Below are 23,257 nucleotides of genomic sequence, written 5' to 3' on the forward strand. Positions count from 1 at the left end.
GCTGGTCAGGTATAAGGATAAGAGGGATGTCCTTATGCTGACCACAATTCATGGTAATGGCAGCTCACCTGTCCCTGTGCGAGGTACCACAACAACGGTCCTCAAGCCCAATTGTATTCTGAACTGGTCACAGCAGGAACAATTAATAGCTTTAAAACAGGATTAGATACATTCCTGGAACAAAATAACATATAATTCTGCATAAGCATTAAAAACTACATCCCTTTCCCTTATCCCCTTACACCCTTCACTTCAATTCCCTGGTTGGACTTGATGGACGTATGTCTTTTTTCAACCATACTAACTATGTAACTACAATCATTATATGGGGGGGGGGGGAGTTGATCTTTCTGATCAAGTCCTCAAGCCATACATGGCCATGTGGAAATCACGGTACAGGTTGCCATGTACAACTCTTTTGTACTATCCCAGTACGCTGGCAATACAGGGACATTCCTCCAGTTCCAAGAAGAAGTCCTAAAGGTCCTGATCTTTGGCGACCGGGAAAGAGCAGGCCGGAGTTCCCAAGGAACTGAAGTTATAGGTACCAGGATCATCCCAGACCAACAATTTCCAGGTGAAGTCCCCCACAGTGGAAAGAAGGGACGAACCCAGAAAAAATGCAGAGTGTGTTACAAGAGGGGGGATACGGAAGGACACCACCACTCAATGTGACACTTGCCCGGATCATCCGGGCCTCTGCATTAAAAACTGCTTCAGGGAGTATCACACTTCCATGCAATACTACATTTTCCCTTTTCATTTTAATTTTCCATAATTTGACCCCAATGTACCAAGTCCAGAGTACATTCCAAATTTTAACCACATAAACCACTTAATTGCCCTCAAAAAAATGTTTCATCAAAAAAAAAAAAAAAAACTAAGACCTCTGGGGGTATTTTTTCCTAAAATGGGTCATGGGTCACTGAGTCACTATCATTGGGGACTTTTTATGTTGCCTCAAATGCGCAGCGCTCTCTCTCTACCTGAGCGGGGTGCGCATTTGAGGCAGCAGGTTAGGGACGGACACACACATCACATTCCAGAATGATGATTCAGAGTATAGGGTTTGGGGCGGGCATATTTTTTAGTTTTGGCTTTGCTCTGGGTCATCATTGTGGGAACATAACCTGTTTTATAATTTTATGTCCCACTGTACCCCACTTTAGTTACTTAGTGTACCCCAGTTATTTACCCCATGTAATGCCCCTTGAGGGGGGGTCCCAGTGTTCCTGCTCCAGAGACAGCAATGCAAAAGCTCAAGGCCCTGACTGCGCTCCTGCTCCTAAGAGTATAGTGTGCACCAGCAGAGCTGCTAACATCCAGATCTGAGGTATGTCCTTGCTCCAAATAAATTCATTTACAAATATATGGTGACATTTTCTCCTATTACCACTTGTGAAAATGAAAAAATTGGGGTAACCCCAGCATTTTTGTGTAAAAAAATAAATAAATAAAAAAAAATGAAATCTTTCCTTTTCACATCCCACTATAATGAACCTGTGGGGTGTTAAGGCAGACTGTACCCCTTGTTACATTCCTTGAGGGGTGTAGTTTCCAAAATAGTATGCCATGTTTATTTTTTTTGCTGTTCTGGCACCATAGGGGCTTCCTAAATGTGACATGACCCCCCCCCCCCCCCCCCCATTTCGGCAAAATGTGCAAATGTGACTCCTTTTTTGAGCATTGTAGTGCACCCGCAGTGCACTTGACGTTCACACATACTCCATACTCAGAAGATATGGGGTTACACATTTTGGGGGCATTTTCTCCTATTACCCCTTGTAAAAATGTATAATTTGGGGGAAAACCAGCATTTTGGGGGGGGGGGGGAATCATTTGCACAACTAGCTTTAACGAAAAGTCGTCAAACACCTGTGGGGTGTTAATGCTCACTGTACCCCTTGAGGGTGTAGTTTCCTAAATAGTATGCCATGTGGGGAGTTTTTTGCTGTTCTAGCACCATAGGGGCGGCTTAAAGGAGTAGTCTGGCGTGCACTTTTCTTATTTTATCCGGTCCAGGCTGCAAAAAAAAAAAGAAAACAAACTTTCTCTTATCTGCCATCGCGCCCCAGGAGCTCTGGCACAGGTGTTTGGTCTCCGGCTGTTTGCTTCTTACTTCCTGTTAGCCCGGCACATCACACGGAGCTTCGACCTATCACCGGCCGCAGCGATGTCCCGCCTCGGCCGGTGATAGGCTGAAGCTCCGTGTGATGTGCCGGGCTAACAGGAAGTAAGAAGCAAACAGCCCGGAGACCAAACACCTGTACTGGAGCTCCTGGGGCGCGTTGGCAGGTAAGAGAAACTTTTTCTTATTTTATCCCGTCCGGGCTGCAAAAAAAAGTGTGCGCCGGACTACTCCTTTAAATATGAAATGCCCCCCAAAAACTAGTTCAGAAAAACTCACTCTCCAAAATCCCCTTGTCGCTCCTTCCCTTCTGAGCCCTCTACTGCGCCCGCTCAACACTTTACATAGACATATGAGGTATTTCCTTACTCGAGAGAAATTGGGTTACACATTTTAGGAAGATTTCTCTCCTTTTACCCCTTGTAAAAATTCAAAAACTGGGTCTTCAAGAACATGAAGATTTTGAATTTTCGCCTTCAATTTGCTGCTATTCCTGTGAGACACCTAAAGGGTTAACAAACGTTTTGAATGTCATTTTGAATACTTTGAGGGGTGCAGTTTTTATAATGGGCTCAATTGTGGGTATTTCTAATATGAAGGCCCTTCGAAATTTATCAGGGACCAGTTCAGTTTTGAAGTGGATTTGATTTTGAAAATTTAGTGAAAAAATAGAAAATTGCTGCTGAACTTTGAATCCCTCTGGTGTCTTCCAAAAGTAAAAACTCGTCAATTTTATGATGCAAATAGAAAGTAGACATATTGTATATGTGAATCAATAGATAATTTATTTGGAATATCCATTTTCCTTATAAGCAGAGAGCTTCAAAGTTAAAAAAAAATGCAAAATTTTCAATCTTTTCATCAAATTTTGGAATTTTTCACCAAGAAATGATTCAAGTATCGATGTAATTTTTCCCCTAACATAAAATACAGGGTGGGCCATTTATATGGATACACCCTAATAAAATGGGAATGGTTGGTGATATTAACTTCCTGTTTGTGGCACATTAGTATATGTGAGGGGGGAAACTTTTCAAGATGGGTGGTGACCATGGCGGCTATTTTGAAGTCGGCCATTTTGAATCCAACTTTTGTTTTTTCAATAGGAAGAGGGTCATGTGACACATCAAACTTATTGGGAATGTCACAAGAAAAACAATGATTACAAACTGGGTGCCGCGTGCATGATCACGGGCGTCCCCAGCGGCGGGACTCCCGCGATCAGGCATCTTATCCCCTATCCTTTGGATGGGGGATAAGATGTGTAAGCACCGGAGAACCCCTTTAAAGTGACACCATTAAACAATACCATTCACCCTGATATGTGCAGAGGGGGAACAAAGGGCCAACACCCCGTTCAGAAAACCAGAGCGTAACCCTAAGAATCTGAGCATTTCTTCCATAAAGGGCCAATTAGCCATATTTGGATGTGTCCTCCTTAAGCATCACACTGACACGGAGCAGTTAGAACCAGAGGCTTTCCCTTACAAACTGCTTGCTTAACTGCCAACAATTTTATATCTGAAATCTGAGCTTCAAATGGAAGGCTGATCACATTTTTTGTAAAGTCATTTAAACCATTATCACCTGCATATTGTCCTGTGTACATGGGTGATATACGGCCAATAATGATAAAATTAAAGGGAAGCAATCAGCAGATTTTAGCATATATAATGCTCGGCAATGCGTTATATATGCTAAAATCATTATCCTCACCATCCCCGGGAGACGTTTGTGCCCCCCAGGGATGGTGAAGATATTAAGGTATAAAGTTGTTACACTTGCTAGGGCGGGGACTTACACTCACCAGCTCCGGTCGCGGCGGCTGTGGCCCCGCCGGCTTGAATGACAGCTCGTGTCGTTGCTCTGGTCCCTAAGCAGACGGAGCAGAGCGGTGACGTGAGCCGTCATTCAAGCCGTCAGGGCAGGACCACAGCGAATGGAGCCCGCCCAGAGGACTACTTGCCGGGCGGCCGGGGGGGACTTTATAACTTAATATCTTCACAATCCTTGGGGGTACAAACATCCCCGGGGGATGGTGAGGATAATGATTTTAGCATATATAACACATTGCCAAGCATTATATATGCTAAAATCTACTGATTGTTCATGCAGACCTTTAAAGGGAACCAATCATTTATGCAACCCGACCTGCAATTTGATTGATGCTTGTTTAATCATTCCTCATACGACTCAATCAATGAGATCAGTGCTAGTCATAGCACACCATGTAAAAGAATCTTAAAGGGGTTATCCTGGAAAAAACTTTTTTTTTATATGTATATAATTCAGCAGGCATCCCAGCACATTGCCGAGGGGGGTCCTGAGTCGCAAATCTGCAGTGATTCCGGGTCACATGAGTCTCCGGTGACCCGGAAAATAAGGGGGAACAGGGGTATCCACCCCTCCTATCCCTGCTATTGGTCGATCAGAAGCGACCGACCAATAGCAGATTGGGGGCGGTGGGGGTTAAGGTTTGGTTCCCCCTTCTGCCCACCTACAGTAGTCCGGGCAGAACGGGGGAACTGTAGTGTGACCGGCGGTGGAGGTCCCTTACTGGCGGCGATCAGCTATCCTGAGGACTACAAAAGCCGGTGAGTTGCCTAACGACATCTGGAGGGCTACAGTTTGGAGACCACTATACAGTGGTCTCTTAACTGTAGCCCTCCAGATGTTGCAAAACTACAACTCCCAGCATGCTCAGACAGCTGTTTGCTGTTTGGGCATGCTGGGATTTGTAGTTTTGCCACAGCTGGAGGGCTACAGTTTGGAGATCACTGCGGTGGTTTCTAAACCGTGGCCCTCTAAATCTTGCAAAACTACAATTCCCATCATGCACGAACAGCAAACTGCTGCGCACCTCCAGCTGTTGTATAACTACATCTCCCAGCATGCCCTTCGGCGATCAGTACATGCTGGGAGTTTTAGTTTCACAACAGCTGGAGGCACACTGGTTGGTTGGAAAACCTTCAGGTAGTATTTTCCAACCAGTTTGCCTCCAGCTGTTGCAAAAGTACAACTCCCAACATGCATGGTCTGTCAGTGCATGCTGGGATTTGTAGTTTTGCAACAGCTGGAGGTTTGCCCCCCCCACCCCCACCCACAGGCTGATTTACAATGAGTTTCCTGCTTCAAGTTTGAGCTGCGGCAAAGTTTCCAACGCAGCACAAACTCCTAGCGGGAAACTCGACGTAAACCCCCGCTCATGTGAATGTACCCTAAAGACACTAAACTAACACAAAATAAAGGGTAAAACACTACATATACACTCCCTTACACTGTCCCCCCCCCCCCCCCAAATAAAACGGAGCCTTCTGCTGTTGCAAAACAACAACTCCCAGCATTTCCGGACAGCCACTGACTGTCCAGGTATGCTGGGAGTTTAGCAACAGCTGAAGGCACTTTGGGAATCACTGGCGTAGAGTACCCCTATGTCTACCCCTATGCAATCCCTAATTTAGTCCTCAAATACGCATGGCGCTCTCTCACTATGGAGCCTTCAAGGAAACAGTTTAGGGCCACATATGGGGTATTTCCATACTCTGGAGCAATTGCTTTACAAATTTTGGGGGGCTTTTACTCCTTTAACCTCTTATGAAAAGGAAAAGTTGTGAGCTACACCAGCCTGTTAGTGTAACATTTTTATTTTTTTACACTAACAGGCTGGTGTTGCCCCATACTTTTTAGTTTCACAAGAGGTAAAAAGACCCCCAAAATATGTAACACAATTTCTCCTGAGTACGGAAATACCCCGTATGTTGAGGTAAAATGCTCTGCAGGCACACAACAAGGCTCAGGAGTGAGATCGCACTATGTACATTTTGAGGCCTAAATTGGTAATACGCAAAAAAATAAATACCCATGTGTGAACCCATTTTGAAAACACCCCACAGGTGTTTGATGAATTTTCATTAAAGTTGGATGGGAAAATTAAAAGAATTTTTTTTTTTTTTTACCTAAAATGCTGGTGTTATCCTAAATTTTTCATTTTCACAAGGGAAAATAGGGAAAAAAAGCCCCCCAAAAGTTGTAACCCCATTTCTTCTGAGTAAGAACATACCCCGAATGTTGGATGTAAAGTGCTCTGCGGGTGCACGACAATGCTCAGAAGAGAAGGAGCACCATTGGGCTTTTGGAGAGAAAATGTATCTGGAATTGAATGCCTCATGTTTTTACAAAGCCCCCATTGTGCCAGAACAGTGCTCCCCCCCACATGTGACCCCATTTTGGAAACTGCAACCCCCTAACACAGGGGTCGGCAACCCGCGGCTCCAGAGCCGCATGTGGCTCTTTTACATCTTTGCCGCGGCTCCGGTGTGAGGTGAATAAGGGAGGGGCAAGTTTTCCAAAGCTACAGTGGGGAGGATCGAGGGCAGAGCCATAGGTTTGATTTTTTCACCGCACATCTGCAGATAATTAAGCCACGCCCCCTCACAGAGGATGAAGAGCGAGAGAGCGCAGCTCTGCATAATACAAGGAGACAGTGGGAGAGTGGGGATGGACACAGCTCCTCCCTCCCCCTTCTCTGTACACACAGGACATCATTTTTCACTGGGAGGTATCATGTTTTCATTGGGGAAAAGCTCCTCCCTCCCCCCAGCTCTGTACACACAGGACCTCATTGTTCACGGGGAGGTTTCATGTTTGCACAGGGGAAACACAGAGCGGGTGAGGGGAGAGGAGACATACTGCACTGCAGGGGCTGGGGATGATTTCTATGTGTGAGGAGACATATTACACAGGCTGGGGATGTAAAGACTGCAGGGGAATAAATATCATACTGGGAATGATGGGGGGGACGGGGACTGCTGAATAACACATGCTGGGAGTTGTAGTCCCTCTTATGTGTGTGTATGCCAGTGTTTCCCAACCAGGGAATGCTGGTAGTAGTAGTTTTGCAACATCTGGAGGCACCCTGGTTGGGAAACACTGGTGTATGAACTGCAACTCCCAGGAGATTACTGGTATAATAGAGGTGTTGGTGAACTACAACTCCCAGGAGACCACTCAGATACAATATAGGTGTTGGTGAACTACAACTCCCTGAACTACAACTCCCAGGAGACTGCTGAGATACAATAGAGGTGTTGGTGAACTACAGTTCCCAGGAGACTACTGAGATACAATATAGGTGTTGGTGAACTACAACTCCCAGGAGAAAACTAAGATACAATAGAGGTGTTGGTGAACTACAACTCCCAGGAGACTACTAAGATACAATAGAGGTGTTGGTGAACTACAGCTCCCAGGAGACTACTGAGATACAATATAGGTGTTGGTGAACTACAACTCGCAGGAGGTGTTGGTGAACTACAACTCCCAGGACACTACTGAGATACAATAGAGGTGTTGGTGAACTACAACTCCCAGGAGACTACTAAGATACAATAGAGGTGTTGGTGAACTACAACCCCCAGGAGACTACTAAGATACAATATAGGTGTTGGTGAACTACAACTCCCAGGAGACTACTAAGATACAATAGAGGTGTTGGTGAACTACAACTCCCAGTAGACTACAGAGGCAGCATGCTGGTGTTATACCACAGACTGAAGACTCCTGAATAACACATGCTGGGAGTTGTAGTCCCTTTTGTGTGTGTGTGCCAGTATATCCCAACCAGGGCGTCAGAGGGGAGGGGGGTTTTGCGGCTCCCAGTTTTTTTTTTTCCTTCGGAAACGGGTCCAAGTGGCTCTTTTTGTCTTAAAGGTTGCAGACCCCTGCCCTAACATAATGTAATAAGGGGTACAGTGAGAATTTACACCCCACAGGTGTCTGACAGATTTTTGTAACAGTGGTCCGTGAAAATGAAAATTGTAATTTTTCATTTGCACAGCCCACTGTTCCAAAGATCTGTCAAAAGCCAGTGGGGTGTAAATGCTCACTGCACCCTTTTAAAATTCTGTGAGGGGTGTAGTTTCCAAAATAGGGTCATATGTGGGGGGGGGGGGGGGGGGGGGGGGTCCAGAGTTCTGGCATCACAGGGGCTTTGTAAACGCACAAGGCCCCCTACTTCTATTCAAACAAAATTCTCTCTCCAAAAGCCCAATGGCACTCCTTCTCTTCTGAGCATTGCAGTTTGCCCCCAGAGCACTTGACGTCCAGACATGGGGTATTTCCATACTTAGGAGAAAATGCCCCCCAAAATTTGTAACCCCATTTCTTCTAAGTATGGAAATACCCCATGTCTGGACGTCAAGTGCACTGCAGGCGCACTACAATGCTCAGAAGTGGAGTCACATTTGGCTTTTTGAAAGAAAATTTTGCTGAAATTGTTTTTCTTTTTTTCTGGGTGGGGGGGGGCGGCATGTCGCATTTAGAAAGTTTGTAACCCCATTTCTTCTAAAATTTTGGGAAAAAGCTGCATTTTAGTGAAATTTTTTTAAATTCATTTACACATCCGACTTTAATGAAAAGTCATCAAACACCTCTGGGCTATTAAGGCTCACTGGACCCCTCATAACGTTCCTTGAGGGGTGTAGTTTCCAAAATAGTATGGCATGTGTTTTGTTTTTGTTTTTTTGTTTGCTGTTCTGGCACCATATGGGCTTCCTAAATGTGAAATGCCCCCCAAAAACCTTTTCAGAAAATCTCTCCAAAATCTCATTGTTGCTCCTTCCCTTCTGAGCCCTCTAGTGCACCCACAGAGCACTTTACATCCACATATGAGATATTTCCTTACTCACTCCTTTTACCCCTTGTAAAAATTCAGAAACTGGGTCTACAAGAACATTTTAGTGTGAAAAATGAAGATTTAGAATTTTCTCCTTACAAGCAGAGAGTTTCTAAGTTAAAAAAAATGCAAAATTTTCATCTAATTTTGGAATTTTTCACCAAGATATGATGCAAGTATCAATGAAAATTTACCACTAACAAAGTAGAATATGTCACGAAAAAAACTATCTCTGGGATGCTTTTACTTTTCATTCTGATCCAGAGTTATTAATGCTTAAAGTAACAGTGGTCAGATTTGCAAAAAAGAGCTGTGTCCTTTAGGTGAAAATGAGCTGCGTCCTAAAGGGGGTTAAGGACCAGAGCATTTGCACATCTGACCACTGTCACTTTAAGTATTAATAGCTCTGGGATGCTTTTACTTATGAATTTTATTCAGAGATTGTTTTTTTCATGACAGGTTTTACTTTAACATAGTGGTAAATTTTCGTCGATACTTGCATCATTTCTTGGTGAAAAATGCCAAAATTTCATGAAAAATTTGACATTTTGTATTTTTCTAACTTTGAAACTCTCTGCTTCTAAAGAAAATAGACATTCCAAATAAATTATATATTGATTCACACATACAATATGTCTACTTTATGTTTCAGGGACCAGTTCAGTTTTGAAGTGGATTTGAGGGGCCTTACTATTAGAATTACCCCATAAATGACCCATTATAAAAACTGCACCCCTCAAAGTATTCAAAATGACATTCAGAAAGTTTAACCCTTTAGGTGTTTTACAGGAATAGCAGCGAAGTGAAGGAGAAAATTCTAAATTTCAATTTTTTACACTAACTTTTTACAAGGGGTAAAGGTAGAACCCCCCCCCAAAATGTGTAACCCAATTTCTCTCGAGTAAGGAAATGTTCTGCGGGTGCAGTAGAGGAAGCCCCTATGGTGCCAGAAGAGATACAAAAAAAAAAGCACGTGGCAAACTATTTTGGAAACACCCCTCATGGCACGTAACAATGGTAAACACCCCACAGGTGTTTGACAACTTTTTGGTATAGTCGAATGTGTAAATGAAAAAAAAATTCACTAAAATGCAGTTTTATTCCCAAATTTACCATTTTTACAAAAGGTGATAGGAGAAAATGCCCCCAAAAGTTGTAACCCCATTTCTTCTGAGTATGGAAATACCATGTGTGGACGTAAAGTGCTTTGCGGGTGCAATACAATGCTTGGAAGAGAAGGAGCCACATTTGGCTTATTGAAAGCAAATTTAGCTTAAATGTTTTTTGGGGGCATGTCACATTTAGGAAGCCTCTATCGTGCCAGAACAAACAAAAAACAAAAAAAAAAAACACATGGCATACTATTTTGGAAACTACACCCCTCAAGGAATGTAACAAGGGGTACAGTGAGCCTTAACACCCCACAGGTGTTTGACAACTTTTTGTTAAAGTCGGATGTGTAAATAAAATAAAAAATTCACTAAAAAGGAGATTTTTTTGTACTCACTGTAAAATCTCTTACTCGTAGTCTGCATTGGGGGACACTGATACTGATGGGTATATGCTCTTGCCACCAGAAGGCGCTGACACTAGGAAAAGAAAAAGTTGGCTCCTCCCTGGCAGGTTATACCTGCCCACTGGAAGTGAGGTAATCAGTTTTGTCACAAAGCAGTAAGAGAAGCCAACAAAGAAACGTGTCTGAAGGACCCTAGAAAAGAATCCCACCCAAGAACCGGAACAGAGTATCCGGACAAGAAGGAAGAAATGGGTGGGTGCGGTGTCCCCCAATGAAGACTACAAGAGATTTTACGGTGAGTTAAAAAATATTTCCTTTTCTAGGTCGCTCTTCATTGGGGGACAAAGGTACTGATTGGACATACCAAAGCAGTCCCCTAGGGTGGGAATAACAACCACTACTAGAGAATGGTAAACAGTCCATAGACCGAACCCACTTGACCGAAAAGCCTGCGGACGAGATCCCGGCAGAGACAACCAAGGCCCACAAACTGAGCTCCCGGAAGAAGCCCCGTCCATAGAGATGGACTAGGAAGCCAAAGGAAGAGACCGTCCTATGTAGAGACTTTAAACCTATGGTCCATAAAGAGAGACAAGAAAAGAGTGACTAGGAAGCCAGATGTAGGAAATCGACCCCATGGAACACAGAACCAGACAGAGCTAGCTTGGCTTGAAAACAAAAATGGAAAAAGGGCACAACAAGAGAACCCCATCCAGAGTCAACCGAATCAAGAGAACATAGTGGAGAAATGCCAGGGAGAGCACAGAAGGTGGAGACCAGAAAACCCCTGGAAAAAAATAAAAAATAAAACCGGCTCTAGAGAGGTCTGGCATATAAAAACAATGACCTGAACATCTGCAGACCCAAAACCCCTGTCCCAGGGGCTGTGAAATTAGCTCGACTGGTGGACGGCGTACACCTGAAGGGTAAGGAAACCCAACATCCGCAAAATGCTCCTGGTGACAAACTTCCATGTCGAGACAAGAAGAAGTGCGGTACAGAGAGACTGCCCCACAAATGGGATCACAGAGAAGTCTAAGCAGGATCACTACACATGCCCGAGACCTCAACCATCACTAAGGCCCAAGAATCAGGAGGGCTGACCTAGAAAGGAAGGCATGCCACAGCATCCCAGGATAGTGTCCAAGACAAGGAGACTAACTAGTCTTGGACCCCAGCGGTCCATGCGGACCAGAAGAACTCTGCGAAGCAACATCCCGTCCGAATGGGAATGGAGGGGGGAAAAAAAGGAACCCAGCTGGGACTCCCAGGTTCTGGGCACAGGAAGGTTACCCCAGAAGACTGACAGGGTCACTTGCACTGCACTGACACCTCAAAGGGAAGGATGAACACACCCTCCAAGGAGATAGTGCCAAGGGAGGAGGAGAGCAATAGCAGGACCCAAAGAACAGACGGTGGCTAGACCGGCTGTCGCCAATCCATACATGAACGCATAAACTCCTCCAACAGAGGAGAGTGCCAAGGCTGCATGAGCAGCAGTAGATGACCAAGAAACAGGAAGAGAGCAGGCTGCAATAGTGGGCAGTAAGCACACATGCATAGACTGCAAAAAGTTCTTCTGAATGCTCGCAGCAAAAAACAGGGCCCAGCCAGATACCCCGCCATATAGTGGGAAGAATGAGGGCTCCATCTTGGCAATAGAAAGCGCTCAGCTAAATAGACCCCCCAGTTGTGGGAAAAACAAGGGGTGGTCGGGATAAAACTAAGACACTGACCATGTCAAGCTCACTGATCTCCGTACCCCTGTGGAAGGGGGATGTATCCCTACGGCAACGGAACAAATTACTGGGTGGACAAAGCCCCAAGGAACCTTGCGACAACATATCGAGGAAGGGAGGATCCAATTTGTGTCCCCAGAGGGATTGGAAACCTAGACACTGGTGCAGGGCAAAGACACAAAGACGTGACTACGAATGCAAGTAAGAAGCACAAGCACACAGCAACCAACGGCGTTGAGAGGAACCCTCCTGGTTGAGTCTAAGGCAACAGAGCAGGCGTCTGAGCCACCCTGTACAGGAACTGAGGAAGATATGTGGAGGCATAGGGGGATGCTGAACTGATGGCGTCATCCTATAAGGTCCTATGCCATAACAGATGAGATCAACCGCCGCAGACCTGTGGAAACAAGATGAAAGGAAGGTGGGCTCTACACGTGCAGAGAGTCCATAGCATATGTAGGGACGTCGAACATGGTTACCTCACGATAGTAGTGGGGTACCAAGACTGCAGACACGAAAGAAACTGCAGACATTCAAAAATCCGGCAGTATGGAAGACAACGGTATGTTACAACCATGCTCCTAGCAGACCAACATAGCACACTTGGAAAGGTGAACAGAGAGTGCTGCAGTTGCTGTGAAAGCCCATGAAACGTTCACACCCCATCTCCTAATGGTGTCACACACCAGGACTGCTGTCGCAGGTGCAAGAGATGAAGGATGCATGTGGGACAGGAAACATGCAGACACAGGCTGACTTACAGGTATAAAAGGTCCAAGGAACCCACAGAGAGACATATCGAGGAACTTTACATGGAAAGTGAGTCACCGGACTGCAGTCGCAGGAGCGGCAGGAATGGTGAAAGTGACCTGGTGAATCAGAAAACCATGCAGACACAGTCTGGCTATCTGGCATAGGGAAATTTTGAATGTGCACAAAATATGGCACTCCCTCTTAGTCGGTGCCCAAGTAGGAATCCCAATCCTCTTAAGTATAAGATAAACTTGGTTCTCAATTTAAAATGCAAAATAATTTTTATTTTCACAGTCCATACATAATTGACGTTTTGGTCCTACCAGGACCTTCCTCCGAATTTAACTACAAAATAATCAAAGGACAAATATGATAAATATACACATAGGTCTGGCATCATAGCAAAATAACATGCAGAAACTAAGGACTGTAAGAGCACATTACATATATCTCAAAATATCTAAAAATATACCGAAACAGTGATGATGACATCACGAGTACAGTGCTCTCTGCTGATATCTCTGTCCATTTTAGCAACCATGCATAGCAGATGTATGCTAAGGGCAGCATGGTGGCTCAGTGGTTAGCACTGCTGCCTTGCAGTGCTGGGGACTTGGGTTCAAATCCCACTAAGGACAATAAATAAAGCCAAGATGACATCACGAGCAGAGAGAACTGTGCTCGTGATGTCATCAGAGAGCATTCCAAAAAGAAAAGAATTTCCTCTGTAGTATTCAGCTAATAAGTACTTCCTCTGTAGTATTCAGCTAATAAGTACAGGAAGGATTAAGATTTTTTTAATAGAAGTAATTTACAAATATGTTTAACTTTCTGCCACCAGTTGATTTAAAAGAAAAAAGGTTTTCACCGGAGTACCCCTTTAACCCCTTAAGGACGCAGGACGTAAATGTACGTCCTGGTGAGGTGGTACTTAACGCACCAGGACGTACATTTACATCCTGTGCATAACCGCGGGCATCGGAGCGATGCCCGTGTCATGCGCGGCTGATCCCGGCTGCTGATCGCAGCCAGGGACCCGCCGGCAATGGCCGACGCCCGCGATCTCGCGGGCGTCCGCCATTAAGCCCTCAGGTGCCGGGATCAATACAGATCCCGGCATCTGCGGCAGTTCGCGATTTAAATGAACAATCGGATCGCCCGCAGCGCTGCTGCGGGGATCCGATCATTCAGAACGCCGGACTGAGGTCCCCTCTCCTTCCTCCGTCCGGCTCCCGGCGTCTCCTGCTCTGGTCTGTGATCGAGCAGACCAGAGCAGAAGATAGCCGATAACACTGATCTGTTCTATGTCCTATACATAGAACAGATCAGTATTAGCAATCATGGTATTGCTATGAATAGTCCCCTATGGGGACTATTCAAGTGTAAAAAAAAATGTAAAAAAATGTAAAAGTAAAAAAAAAGGGAAAAATCCCCTCCCCCAATAAAAAAGTAAAACGTCCGTTTTTTCCTATTTTACCCCCAAAAAGCGTAAAAAACATTTTTTATAGACATATTTGGTATCACCGCGTGCGTAAATGTCCGAACTATTAAAATAAAATGTTAATGATCCCGTACGGTGAACGGCGTGAACGAAAAAAAAAAAAAAGTCCAAAATTCCTACTTTTTTAATACATTTTATAAAAAAAAAAAATTTATAAAAAATGTATTAAAAGTTTTTTATATGCAAATGTGGTATCAAACAAAAGTACAGATCATGGCGCAAAAAATGAGCCCCCATACCGCCACTTTTACGGAAAAATAAAAAAGTTAGAGGTCATCAAAATAAAGGGATTATAAACGTACTAATTTGGTTAAAAAGTTTGTGATTTTTTTTAAGCGCAACAATAATATAAAAATATATAATAATGGGTATCATTTTAATCGTATTGACCCTCAGAATAAAGAACACGTCATTTTTACCATAAATTGTACGGTGTGAAAACAAAACCTTCCAAAATTAGCAAAATTGCGTTTTTCGTTTTAATTTCCCCACAAAAATTATGTTTTTTGGTTGCGCCATACATTTTATGATATAATGAGTGATGTCATTACAAAGGACAACTGGTCGCACAAAAAACAAGCCCTCATACTAGTCTGTGGATGAAAATATAAGAGTTATGATTTTTAGAAGGCGAGGAGGAAAAAATGAAAACATTAAAATTAAATTGTCTGAGTCCTTAAGGCCAAAATGGGCTGAGTCCTTAAGGGGTTAAAGGGGTATTCAGGTGGAACTGGTGCTAGAAAGTTAAACAGATTTGTAAATTACTTCTATACAAATCTTAATCCTTCCAGTACTTATCAGCTGCTGAATACTACAGAGGAAATTTTCTCTCTGCTGACATCTCGGTCCATTTTAGGAACTGTCCAGAGCAGCATATGTTTGTCTAGAGTAGGAGAAAATCTCCATAGCAGTTCTTAAAATGGACAGAGATGTCAGCAGAGAGCACTGTGGTCATGATGTCAGCAGACAGCTCTGTGTTCCAAAAAGAAAATAATTTCTACTGTAGTATTCAGCAGCTAATAAGTACTGGAAGGATTAAGATTTTTAGACATAATTTACAAATCTGTTTAAATTTCTGGCACCAGTTGATTTAAAAAATAAATAAATACATTTTCCACCGGAGTACCCCTTTAAGGTGTATACAGAAATTGATGGTTACCAATAGGGGATATATATATAGCTACATAACACATGGCAGAGTGACTGCCGCGGAAGATGCACAGAAAATAGTTCTCAGAAATTTGATTTTCCCACTTTCTATGCCTTCTCTTCCACACTATCTGCCTTTCATTCATCTCTATTTCGGATTGCATACTGGAGCTCTCTGCTTGATATGCATTTGCATTCCACAGGATGTCACTTTCGCCTGCAGAGTGCCGCCACGCTCTGAGCTCCGGCTGGATACTAATATAGACAATGTGCAATACACCTCAGACTGCTTCGGTGGCTTTGGTCACGCTACAAATTGCACCACTTGCACGGCACCTGGCCGCTTCTCCTTATTTCCTCCTCCACACCAGTCCTGGTGAGTAGAGATGAGCGAACTTACAGTAAATTCGATTCGTCACGAACTTCTCGGCTCGGCAGTTGATGACTTATCCTGCATAAATTAGTTCAGCTTTCAGGTGCTCCCGTGGGCTCCAAAAGATTGATACAGTCCTAGGAGACTATTTCCTAGGACTGTATCCACCTTTTCCAGCCCACCAGAGCACCTGAAGGCTGAACTAATTTATGCAGGATAAGTCATCAACTGCCGAGTCGAGAAGTTCGTGACGAATCGAATTTACTGTAAGTTCGCTCATCTCTAGTGGTGAGTATGAATTTACTAGTCATTATGTTTGCATTTGATGTCTGAGAACTATTTTCTGTGTATATTCCGCTGCAGTCACTCTGCCATGTGTTATGTTGCTATGTATTCCCTATTGGTAACCATCAATTTCTGTATACACCTTAACTGTTCAGTGTCATCTTGGGACTACTTATGACCGCTGGAACAATTGTGATGACTAAAAGTGTATATATCTACTGACCTTGTTATGAATTACATTTATGAATTATTTTAACTGTTTTATATGCATTGGAAAGTATAAGCGTTAGGGCCCAGCGTTTTTTCCTGTTTTATATTATTAAATTACAAATAAATTACGCTTTTATCTATCCAAGTAAGAGCCTTTTCTTTTATTTTCACCATCCTCTATCTCTCTTTCATCATCCCCCTTCTCCTTCAATCATTTCCTTCTCCCCTATACTTCTCTCTCCCATATACACCGATCAATATATACACACACATCCTGCAGTTTATACAGAAACACCTATCATCACAAATATTCATTATATACATGCATATTCTCCAATTTATACAGTAACACTTACCATCCCCCTCTCCAATCATTCACAAACACCTATCAAGATACTTTTCTCCCCCATACTTTTCTCTCTCTCCCATATACACCGATCATTATATACAGATTCTCCAGTTTATACAGGAACACCTATCACCCTCTTTCATTATATATATATATATATATATACATACCCTCAAATTTATACAAACACCCATCATCACCCTCTTGAATTATTCATAAACACCACTATCATCATTACATATTCACAGACAAAACCATATAACACATTTCCATCACACTCAAGACCTTGAGAACCAGTCACACCCATTTATCTTTACGAATTTTCTGCTTAATCAGGGTATACAGGAGATTATACCCAGACTGAAGTTCTCGGTCACCACACCAGATTGAGTACATCTCACACTTCCCTAATCTTTTTCAAAAGTGTATATGTACCACTTTTTGCTAGTTATAGAGATTTACCAAACACCTGATTTTTTTTTCGGATTTCTTTGAGCTTTGCCATACATTTGATGTATTTGATATGAGTACATGTCCAATACAGCTCCTATATTTTTGTATGCGCTCAGATTTCGCCTTTTACCTATATTTTCTCTGCATGCTTATATATTATGTTTGTACTGTATATTACATTATTTTTGTATTTGTACAGCAGGGGTACTATGTGCCACTAACATAGTAGATTCCATGGTGCTTCATGGACCACCCCTTTCTTTATACCCACTTGTTACTAATCTATCTCATCACTGTTCCGGTATATTTTTAAATATTTTGAGATATATGATGTAATGTGCTCTTACAGTCCTTAGTTTCTGCATGTTATTTTGCTATGTGTATATTTATCCTTTGATTATTTTGTAGTTAAATTCTGGGGAAGGTCCTGGTAGGGCCGAAACGTTAATTATGTATGGACTGTGAAAATAAAAATTATTTTGCATCTTGAGTGCCAAGTTTATCTTATCCCACATCTGGCATAGGGACCATGGCCACACCGGGCCCCGCATGCAGAACCACACACTGAAAGTGGATTACCAGTCTTCAGCCATGAGAGTGGCAGGCATGTAGAGAGGGACCTGGTAAAGAAGGGAACCCTGCGAACTAGTATGTGGTGCAATGTATAAGGCCCATGGAGCAACATGGGGTGATTCATTCAATACTACACCCTGGCAGTGGGTTACCTGAACTTCCGTTCACGGTGTGGGAAGTGTATGGTAGATGACGCGAGGTAGCAGTAAACCATGCAGACAACTGTCTGGCTGACTGGTAAAAGATTCCTGAACGTACAGAATCCCTCCATCAAACCTTCCCACAAGAAGTGGGATACTGGAGTGCGGCCTAATGATCGGGCGACCCAGCGGTGTAGGAGACCCAGCAGACAAAAGTCTGGCATCAGTCCCAGTACCTGCGGGGACCCTCATCCAGATTCCTCACCCCAGCAGAGGTACGGAAAACCTGGCCATGGCAGCCCTGAGATGGGAGACAGACGGCGGCGGAAACCGTTCAGACAACGGTCTGCTAAACCTCCAGGCATTGGCGAAAAGGGGACGACAGCCAGATATGCGAACACTGTGCCCCTCTGTCGCTATAGTATCCCTGCCACCCTGTGTAGGGTCCATAGGACACATAGGGGCACTTCTTCAGACCCCCTCGCACAGCAGAGGGGAATCGGAACTCAAGCCGCAGATGCCTCAGCTGTGTGATGAGTGACAGGTGGCAGAGGAAACCACGCAGACCACTGTCTGGCTTACTGGTATGGGTCCATAGTATACAACAGGTCACCCCATCGGACACCAGCTACGGATGTGGCAGCTGTGAGATGAGTGACAGGCGAGACTACTGTCTGGCATATTGATATCAGGTCCAATCCCTTAGCAAGCAGAAATGGGGGTTACAAATTTTGGGAGGCATTTTCTCCTATTACCTTTTGTAAAAATGGTAAATGGGGGGAAGCATTTTTGTAAAAAAAAAAAAAAATATATATATATATATATATATATTTACACATCCAACTTTACCAAAAAGTCATCAAACACCTGAGGGGTGTAGTTTTCAAAATACCGTATTTATCGGCGTATAACACGCACTTTTTAGGCTAAAATTTTTAGCCTAAAGTCTATGTGCGTGTTATACGCCGATACACCCCCAGGAAAGGCAGGGGGAGAGAGGCCGTCGCTGCCCGCTTCTCTCCCCCTGCCTTTCCTGGGGTCTAGAGCCCCGCTGCCGGCCCTTTTCTCCCCCTGGCTATCGGCAGCCAGGGGGAGAGAAGGGGCAGCGGCACCCATTGCCGGCGCCGCTGCCCCGTTGCCTCCGCCCCATCCCCGGTGGCATAATTACCTGTTGCCGGGGTCGGGTCCGCGCCGCTGCAGGCCTCCGGCGTGCGTCCCCTGCGTCGTTGCTATGCACTGCATGGCGCGGCGCATGACGTCAGTGCGCTGCGCCGTGCATAGCAATGTCGCAGGGGACGCACGCCGGAGGCCTGCAGCAGCGCGGACCCGACCCAGGCAACAGGTAATTATGCCACCGGGGATGAGGGGAGGCAACGGGGCAGCGGCGCCGGCAATGGGTGCCGCTGCCCCTTCTCTCCCCCTGGCTGTCGGCGCCGCTTCTCTCCCCCTGGCTAACGGCGCCGGCAATGGGGCGCCGGTACCGATAGTCAGGGGGACAGAACGAGCAGCGGCGCCGATAGCCAGGGGGAGAGAAGGGCCGGCAGCAGGGCTCTAGACCCCAGGAAAGGCAGGGGGAGAGAAGCGGGCAGCGACGGCCTCTCTCCCCCTGCCTTTCCTGGCGGTGTATCGGGGTATACAGGCGCACACACGCACCCTCATTTTACCATGGATATTTGGGTAAAAAACTTTTTTTACCCAAATATCCTTGGTAAAATGAGGGTGCGTGTTATAGGCCGGTGCGTGGTATACCCCGATAAATACGGTAGTATGCTATGTTTTTTTTTTTTTTTTTGCTGACATGCCTCTCAAAAACCTTTTCAACAAAATTTGTTTTCAAAAAGCTAAATGTGGCTCCTTCTCTTATGAGGATTGTAGTGCACCTGCAGAGCACTTTACGTCCACACATGGGGTATTTCCATACTCAGAAGAAATGGGGTTACAAATTTTGGGAGGCATTTTCTCCTGATTATGGAAATATCTCATGTGTGGATGTTAAGTGCTCTGCGGGCAAACTACAATACTCAGAAGAGGAGGAGCACCATTTGGCTTGTGGAGAGAGAATTTGTTTGGAATGGAATTCGGGGGCCATGTGCGTTTATAAGGCCTTCGTGGTGCCAGAACAGTGGACATTTTGACAGACTTTTGGAACAGTGGGCTGTGCAAAGGAAAAATAAAATTTTCATAGACCACTGTTCCAAAAAATCTGTCAAATGCCAGTGGGGTGTAAATGCTCACTGCATCCCTTATTACATTCTGTGAGGGGTGTAGTTTCCAAAATGGGGGCACATGTGGGGGGTCCACTGTTCTGGCACCACGGGGGCTTTGTAAACGCACATGGCCTTCAATTCAAGCCAAATTCTCTTTGCAAAAGCCCAATTGCGCTCCTTCTCTTCTGAGCCCTGTAGTGCACCTGCAGAGCACTTTACATCCACATATGGGGTATTTATATACTCAGAAGAAATGGTGTTACAAATTTTGGGGGGGCTTTCTTTCTAATGCCCCTTGTGAAAATGAAATATTTGGCATAACACCAGCATTTTAGTGAATAAATAAAAAATTTTCATTTTCACATCCACCTTTAATGAACATTCTTCAAACACCTGTGGGGTGTTAAGGATCACTATACCCCTTGTTACGATCCGTGAGGGCTGTAGTTTCCAAAATGGGGTCACATGTCAGAACTGCTGAAACAATCAGCCACCTCTGTGCAACATTAAATGTAGAAACAAAAACAGAGAAGGACCCGTGCGCATCTAAGCACGATTATCTTTTTTTTTTAAAGAAAAAGATCAGGAGAAGGTTTTGCTCACCTTGCTGTGTTGCGCTGAGAGCACAACACCTATTGTCGCTTGTTTCCCACTCTTTCAGGGAAGATGTGTGGAGGAGTGCAGCCAGCACCTGTCCCGTACTTCCACCCATGGAGGACGGTCCGGACAATGAAGAAGGAGGGAAGACCCTCGGCGGGTCTCCCATCCAGGACATGATCAGGCATGGAAGTGTTCAGCATAGAGAGCGGGAGCGCTTGTCTGCAACACAGGACCACGAGTCCGCTAATATGTTACCCCACATAAACCAACATGAATGTATAAATACGATCAGGATACTTTTTGCAATATTGTTATTTTTAAGATACATTGGAGAAAGAATGTTTTATGTCAAATTGCCATCTATATATTATCGCATGGATGATAATCTGTATTTGTTATTCATTTGTGTTTCTTGTATCTCATCGTGAAGTTGTTTAATTTTCCCGGGCTTTTTGATGTGCATAAAAGGCACGTCAGACCCCATTGCCAATCAGAACCTGACGAAGGGGGGGGGGGGGGGTCTCCGCCCCTCGAAACGCGTTGTTCCTGTTTTACAATTGCAAATAAAATCTTCTGTGGTTTTAAGAATGAGCCCGTATCCTGACTGTTTATTAAACTGAAAAGTTTCCGGTTGACAGGAGGTGAGCGCCGCTCTTCAAGCACCGTTTTTTTCTTTGGAAGATCCCTGCATCTTCCTTCCTTCTTCCCTGTGCAACATGGTGCTCTAACTCCTGAGCCCTGTGTGCCCGCAGAGCATTTTACATCCACATATGGGGTATATCCATACTCAGGAGAAGTTGCGTTACAAATTTTGGGGGTCTTTTTTTTTCCTTTTACCTTTTTCCTTTTGTGAAAATAAAAGGTATGGGGCAACACCAGCATGTTAGGGTAAAAATTGTTTTTTTTTTTTACAATAACATGCTGGAGTAGACACCAACTTTACTTTTTCATAAGGGGTAAAAGACCACCAAAATGTGTTAGACAATTTCTCCCGAGTATGGAAATACCCCATATGTGACCCTAAACTGTTGCCTTCAAATACGACAGGGCTCCGAAGTGAGAGAGTGTCCTTGCGTATATCAGGCCTAAATTAGGAATTTGCATAGGGACGGACCGGATGCAAGAATTACACTTGCCTCCGATCCCAAAATTACCCTATGACAATGTTTCCCCAAACAAGGTGCCTCCAGCTGTTGCAAAACTCCCAGAATGCCTGGACAGTCAATGGCTGTCCGGCAATGCTGGGAGTTGTCTTGGAACGGCTGGAGGCTCTGTTTTGGGAACAGTGCCGTACCAGCTGTTTTACATTTTTATTTGGGTGGGGGGAGAAGAGAACTGTGTAGGGGGTATATGTAGTGTTTTACCCTTTATTTTGTGTAGTTTTTTTACGGGTACATTCACACAAGCGAGGGTTTACAGTGAGTTTCCCACTGGAAGTTTGAGCCGCAGTGGAAAATTTTCTGCATCTTAAACTTGCAGTGAGAAACTCACTGTAAACCCCCACCCGTGTGAATCTAGCATGTACCTTCACATGGGGGAGGCAAATCTCCAGCTGTTGCAAAACTACAACTCCCAGCATGTCCTTTGGCTGTCCGTGCATGCTGGGGGTTATAGTTATGCAATAGCTGGAGGCCCACTGGTTGCAAAACAGAGTTTGTTACTTAACTCAGTGTTTCGCAACCAGTGTGCTTCAGGCTGTTGCAAAAGTTGCTCCCAGCATGTACGGTCTATCAGTGAATGCTGGGAGTTGTAGTTTGCAAAAGCTGGAGGCACACTGGTTGCGAAACACTGAGTTTGGTTGCAAAACACTGAGTTTGCTACCAGTGTGCCTTCAGCTGTTGCAAAAGCTACAACTCTCAGCATGCAGTGACAGCCTTAGGGCATGCTGGGTCTTGTAGTTATGCAACAGCTGGAGGCATTCTAACACTCCCAGCATGCCCTTTGGTTGCCCATGCATGCTGGGGGTTGTAGTTATGCAACAGCTGGAGGCACACTGGTTTCAAAACACTGGAAGTTTGTTACTTAATTCAGTATTTCGCAACCTGTGCCTCCAGCTGTTACAACTCCCAGCATATACGGTCTATCAGTGCATGCTGGGAGTTGTCGTTTGCAACAGCTAGAGGCACATTGGTAGTGAAACACTGAGATAAGTAACAAACTGAGTTTGTTACCAGTGTGCCTTCAGCTGTTGCAAAACCACAACTCTCAGCATGCACTTACAGTCAAAGGGCATGCTGGGACTTATAGTTATGCAACAGCTGGAGGCAAACTATTGCAACTCCCAGCATGCCCTTTGGTAGTTTGTGCATGCTGGGGGTTGTAGTTATGCAACAGCTGGAGGTACACCTTTTCATAGAAAACATGTGCCTCCAGCTGTTGCATAACTACAACCCCCAGCATGCACAAACTATCAAAAGGGCATGCTGGGTGTTGTAGTTGTGCCTTCTGCTGTTGCATAACAACTCCCAGCATGCCCTTGTGCGCTCGCTGGGAGTTGTTGCTAAGCAACAGCAGGCCAGCCTTATCTCCTGCGCACGCCAGATCCTCCTGCAGCCGACAACTCTGCTCCTGGGGCCCCAATCCCGCCACCGATGCTGGGGATCGGGGG

The sequence above is a fragment of the Hyla sarda genome, chromosome 1 (genome assembly GCF_029499605.1).
Source record: "Hyla sarda isolate aHylSar1 chromosome 1, aHylSar1.hap1, whole genome shotgun sequence".
Taxonomy (NCBI): domain Eukaryota; kingdom Metazoa; phylum Chordata; class Amphibia; order Anura; family Hylidae; genus Hyla; species Hyla sarda.